Below are 6,836 nucleotides of genomic sequence, written 5' to 3'. Positions count from 1 at the left end.
TTGCGCGGGCTGTGACGCATGTAACGGTCAATGAGGCCTATATATTCCCTGGCATTTCTCTGATGGGGTCTTGCTTCCCTTGTGTGGCCTGTGGGCCTGCAAGAAAGCTTGACCCCAGCTGGCTTAATAAACTCCCCTTTCTTGGTGCATCTCTGGTCCTGTCCTTTGTCGCGGGAGGCAACTGGGTGATTTCAGACCTTAACAGCTTCTCTCTGCTTCTACCCCTTGGAGCTCTAGAAAAATACCTCCATCCTCTACCAAATAGGGGAAAATGTTTTTTCAGACAATAGTCTTCTGCTACCCTCAGTTTGTCCACAAATTAAACTACTTTCCTTTTTCTCAAAATCTGAGACCCAAGACTGGCCTGTATTTTGGAACAAGTTGACAGTTCCAACTATACCTGTCTATGGATAGATCTGCTGCAATTGTAGGATGGCTCTTCTTGTTTTGAAAAATCTTTGGCTGAAAGGCCAACCCTGAGTTAGGGGGATTATGTTATATACGATATAGAAATGGTTTTGAATTATATACTGTTTTTTAAATGTTTGATTTCTTGATGTATCAAAGTTTTCAGTAAGTAACTAAACAGGGTAGCCTCAGGACATTTCAGAAAGAGATCTAGGGAAAAGCTAGGCTGTTGTTTTCAGAAAATTATCATTATAATTGTTGAGTTGAGACCAGAGGACAATACTGGAACCCGGCCTTGCATTCAGGTGTAAAGCACCACTATCAATACCTCATTGACCAGAACTGATCCTTGCATTCAGGTGTAAAGTGACATTAAAATAAAAAAAGGAGGGACCCTCCCTGGTGGCACAGCAGGTTAAAGCACAGAGCTAAGAAGCTAAAGCCTCTTCAGCCTTCAGCATGAGTTCGCTCCCCACCCATCCGGGAGGTGACCCACTTGGCGCCCCAGACCTCTCCTGGCCCACCCGCTGCTTCCCTCAGCAATGTACCTCATCAGTCAGCCTGTTCTGCTCCCCACTCTGTCTCTAGTGAATCCTCTCATCGCCCCTGCACCTCTGACCTGTACCCCAGTTCTGTATGCATAAATGAATAAATAAATAAACAAAACAAACCTAAATAAGAGATAAACCTTAATAAACCTATATAAGAGAGCCTACCCCCTGTAACACTTGCAGTAGCTATGGACCCCACCCTAGGGAGCTCCATCTCAGCTGCTGCCCGGGAGCAATAAACTCTACTTGTTCAGCCTTTCTGCCTCCTATCTTTCTTCCTTGCAGCTGATGACAGGAATCCGGACAAAACAATAATTCCCTCTTGATCTCTATTGAGCCCTAACTTCAGAGTTGTAAGTTGCCTCTATTAAGTAATTTGAACAACCCTGTGCTTGTGAATATCAGCAAAGGTAACAGAAATAAGGTCCTTAAAAAGGACCTAGTGCATAATTACCCTCAGTAATGTTAGTTATTATTATTGCAAACTATTGGAGCTCGGTATAAATTCATTTAACAAGGCCCTGACAGAATGGGTCTAGGTGCATTTTGATGGAAGAGGAGGACTACTGTGGGATAGAACATAATCTCAGTAGATGAGAGCTCCTTGAAGTGACTTTTGAAATAGGAGGAGCAGGAAAATGCACCTGCTCTTTGCCTGCAATAGAGATAGAGTCCAGGGTGATGGAGAATCATTGAAATGCAGCCTGAACTACTGTGCTACTTTGCAACTTCGCCCATGGTCATCTCTGTTAACTTCCCAGTCTGGGGAAACTTCAAGGCCTGCCCAACCTGCCCTGGGGACATGGCCTCCTTCTTTGCCATCTGTTAGCAGGAAAGGTGGAGAGGCAAACACTTCAAAGAGCCAGCTCTGTTCCCTGCCCTGAGCTGGAGATCTGAGAGCTGCCTCTACCCCCAGCTGCAGATTCTCTAGTCAGGCTGCAAAGATCAAAAGCCATCTCCAGCTGCTCCCCTCTCCACACACACACATCGAAAAGCTAATCACATTAGCCACTTCATAAGGCATAAATTGTTATTTCCTCTCCACTTTGATATCCCCCTTTTCTCTGTGTTTCAGCCAGTAAAAGGCCTTAGCTCTCAATTTCTCTCAGTATCTCCAGAAATTCCTTGCCTTCCTTATCTAATATGTCATAAAGTTCTTTTGTGAGGGTTGAGGACATCATGTGCTTAACAGGAGTAAGCCACCTCCGGGGAACAGGGACTTAAGGATCTAGATATACTTCTATAAGGCAGATAGAGGTCCCCTCTTTAGTGGCTCTGTTATCAGGATGTTGTAAAAAAAAAAAAAATATTTTTTAAGCCAGAATAACTGAACGAGCAATTTAGTCCTTACTAGAAGAGCCAAAAGGAGAATTTATTAATCATTCACAGATGCTGAGCATTTTGTTTGCAAAAGTATAGATTCCAAGGTAAGACCCTTAGAAATTCTGATTTGGTAGGTATATGAACAGAGCCTGAGGGTTGGCCCAGTGCCTGTTATCCCAGGTGATGCGGCAGGTGGCCTGAGGATCACCCTTGGAAAACCTTTCCACAAAGAGTACAGCACAAAAGAATTCTGGGAGCCAGAAATGGTAGAATTTAGGCAGCAAATGACACACAGTGGCATTTTAAAGTAAATAAAGATACTACAGGGATGTTAATTTCCTAGCACTTCAGGGGGTGGAAAAGCAGGTCCTGAGAATCAGAGAAGTAAGTAAAAGGAGGTGCTGGCAGCTGGAAGACCTAAGGTGGTCTAGGTGAGATAGGTATAGAGGAGATTATCAGATATAGATGAGATAGTCAGGTATAGATGTTGCAGCAGCAGCAACATCTGAGAATGTAGTCACTAACATTTTTGTGTAATTCAATTTGTTAATAAGTGCTTTGTCCCAATTTCTGTGACCAGCTAAAAGGAAGAAAGACAGGAGGCAGAAAGGCTGAACAAGTAGAGTTTATTGCTCCTGGCGGCAGCTGAGATGGAGCTCCGAAGGGCGGGGTCCACAGCTACTGCCCGCCCTATAGGGGAAAAAGGTCTCTCATACAGATTCTAAGTTTGTAGAACTTAGTTTGTGGAACTAAGTTTGTAAGTTCCCGGTTCCCTGCCCCACCCAGAAGGAGGGTGGAGCTGAGCAGAGAAGGAGAGAAGAGAAAGAAGAAGAGAAGAAAGCTGGATGGAGAACAAGGAGACCTGAGGAAGGCACATGGAGCAGCAAGCATGTGATGAAGAAACCGTGCTTGTTTCCTGACCCTGGACTGGTTAAGGCAGATGTGGATGAGATACCTGTAGGGAGGTGACTATGGCAGTTTTTATATTGATTTCGATGTTGCTCTTTTCCTCCCAGACTTGTCTGGCCATTGCTGAACTCTAAGCAGGTAGCTACTGCTGTAGATTGAGTCTATCACATAAATAAAAGGTGAAAGATAAAGATAAGGAGATTGAGCCCTTTTTGGGATCTCCTCTCCCTTTCAGATTCTATTCAAAGTCAACAAACCTAGGCTCAACCAAACAGAAGATGTCCATATCAGGGCATTCTCTGCACTGGTCCAGGCCTCAGTCCTCCAAAGCAGGTGCTTCTTTCCCCCCATTCTCTCCCTCTGCTGGGGAGCAGCCTCCTGCCTGCCGGTGACCTGTACCATGCTGGGGCTTCTCTGCACTGACCTCCCTCAGCAGAGGCCACTCTCCTGGGGCCACATGCCTGCAACCACTCAGGCCTCTCAGCAAGCCTGTCCCTTTGGGGAAGCTCTCCCTGTCCACTTGTGCCTATGCAAGTGTCTTTTTCCCCTAATAAACCTGCTCTTTAAATATAACTGAGTCTCTGTCTCATGGAGAAATTGTTAAAATATTGGAATGTTGCTGTGGTTAAAAACTAACAGGATGTTGTCGAAGGCCCTGGATGTTATCAGAAGCCCAGGCACCAGCAGGACATTGCTTGAAAACTAACTGGATGTTATCAGAGGCCCTGGATGTTTTCAGAAGCCCAAGCGCCAGCAGGACATTACTTGCAGTTACCACCTGCACAAGTTGGATCTGAGAGTGACTCATCCTAATGGACTACATACTTTGGAAATTTCCCAGTCCGCGAATTTCACTATAGAAGACCCTCTGTTGAGAGGCTCGGGGTCCGTCCCGTGAGGGCGGGACCACTGTGCCGGTACACTGGGGGATCGGACCCTAGCCTGGGCTAGCAATAAAGGCTTGTACTTGCCTTTTGTGTTGGTTCTGTGTCTCGGCATTTCTTGGACTCTAACAAAACTTGCCTGGGAACTCAGCCGCATGCAGCTGAAAGGGGAGCTCTGTTGAAACCTTTCCCAGAGTGAACCCAAGGACCCCAAGCTAACTCCAAAAACAAACAAACAAAAAACAACGACATCACCAGGAGACTTTAAAGTCCAGCATATTTATTTTAGATGTGCCGCTTAAGTCATCATGTGAACCAATTGTGGTAGGAAAGATAAAGTATTTAGTTGGATTTTATTTTATTTGCAGCCCTTTAGATATAACTGACCCTCACATTATCACATCATATCTCACATGTTTTTAAAATCTGCTCTATACAGTACTATCTGTCTCAAGTGTACCTATGTTCTTCTACTTTTTCAGATTATTCTGGCCCTGAGTTCTTTTTTTCTGAAATAAATATTGTTCCATTCACTTGTTCCCTTTGCATTTGCTTGGAGAATCATCATCAATAATAAACACTGCATGTCTTAACTACCTCCCTGATTTACAGTTCTAGTAACTGTACAAAACCCAATTGAATTCATCCTGACTTTCAAATATTTTTCCTTCTCATTAGCTCTAGCTGGTAATTAATCAGATGTTAATAAGTGTATTTTAAATGCTGTAGTTATTTGTGTCCAGTCAAATCCTCAGTTTTGGAAAAATCTTATCTACTTCAAGTCTCTTTGACAGGTTTTCATGTTGTTCTTCTCCAAAAGAGTACCAGTATTTAACAGAAACGTTTCCTGGCATTTAGGCTTGCCTTAACTTTAGAAGGAGGTACTAGGCAGAGAATTTCCATCTCAACAGTCCCCACAGCTCTCTTGGCACCATATGGAGCAGCTCTCAAGTTCACTCCTTGAGTCTCTCATTCCAGCTCAGCTCCTGGGTGAAAATATATTATGCTTCACTAGTCACTGGAGCTGTCTGTCTCAGATTTGTGAAATAGTCTGGCTTTCCTCCATATGTTGTGTGTTATCTGTTGTTAATATTTGTGGTGACTGGCAAATTTATCTCCAACTGGCAATTTGGGGCAAAGAAGATTTAAACAGTTCTGAATAAAATTGGAATTGTGAGTCTTCTTGAGAACAATTCCCTAAAGTTCAATAATGTTATGCTTGAAGCATTTTAATATGGATGGGAAATCCAGTCTTCCTTATCCTAATATTATAGATCCTTTGAAAAGCTAATGAAAAATGCAGTGTGAGGGCTGTGGAGCAGCAGAGTAGTTGGGCCAGAGGGCCAGAGACGGAGTTTCTGCCTGGCATGTTAGAGATCTTTCGCAAGGTGAAGTTATACCTGATTGAAAGCTATTAGGAATTACTCTCCATAACTTAACAGCATTGAACTAGATTTGATAGAATAGCTTCAAGCAGATTCTTGACAACTGTCTTTTCTTCATAACTGTGTTAACTATACAAGTGATCATAGAACAGAACATATTGCTAATTTCAAAACAAAAAGGATTGCAGTAGAATTTTAAGTATGGGGTACAGGATTCCTCCAGTCCCAATAGCTTCTGAAAAAGGTCGTCTTTCTGTACTTTGAGGAGATTATAATGGCAAATTTTGTTCCATGGCTTTAAAGAACTGACTGGTGAGTAACCTAGTGATTTCATCTCACGTATCACAATAGTACCAAAATTTCAATTGCTTTTAAAATGCACCACTTTCAAACCTTGTTACTGCTTATATTCAGAAATAGGACATATACCATTTTTGGCCAATGATTTTTTAAATTAACTTTAAATTTTTTTATCTTTGTTCCAAACAGTCAAGCCTTTAAAAACAGTGTTGCTGAGCTAATGATAATTGCATTGCAGTAAAAGCATATTTTAAGCATATTTTATTTTACATGTGCCAAATAAATCATCTTCTGTACCAATTGTGGTATGAAAGATAGGGTATTTATCTTCTATTTTATTCTCTTGCAGCCATTTAGACAGAACCATCCCTCACACGATCATATCAAACCTCACAAGTTTTTAAAATCTGCTCTATATAATACTATCTGTTCCATGTGTAGCTATGCTCCCCTCTACTTTTCCAGATATTCTGGTATTTAGTTATAGCTTCTCTGAAATAAATATTGCTCCATTCACTTGTTTCCTTTGCATTTGCCTGGAAAATCATGATCAATAATAAAAAAATTGACCCTCACATCCATACTACTGTTCTAAATATTGGAACTATAGTGATAAACACTTCAGTCAGAGAGCAACGTGTGCCAAATAAATCATCTTCTGTACCAATTGTGGTATGAAAGATAGGGTGGCCTCCCTGGTGGCGCAGTGGGTTAAAGCACAGCACTAAGAAGTTTAAGTCCCTTCCTCATGAGTTCAATCCCTGCCTGCCCTGGAGGAGATCCACCCAGAGAGGCAGACCTCTCTCGACCTACCCGCTGCTCCCCTCAGCAGTGTACTTCGTCTATCTGCCTGTTCTGCTCCCCACTCTGGCTCTGGTGAATCCTCTCACCCTCTGCATCTCTGGCCTGTACCCCAGTTCTGTATAAATAAATAAATAAATCTTTAAAAAAAATACTATGTGTTTTTCTGATATATTTTAGTACCGTGTTATACAATCATCATCATTATGATTATTATTACTATTTTTAGCTTTCACAGTTTTAGGGGTGCATTTCTTAAATAGTAATATGTTGGC

This window comes from Condylura cristata, unplaced genomic scaffold, assembly GCF_000260355.1.
Source record: "Condylura cristata isolate star-nosed mole 26May11 unplaced genomic scaffold, ConCri1.0 scaffold00031, whole genome shotgun sequence".
Classification (NCBI taxonomy): Eukaryota; Metazoa; Chordata; class Mammalia; order Eulipotyphla; family Talpidae; genus Condylura; species Condylura cristata.
Note: the sequence above shows the minus strand (reverse complement) of the source record.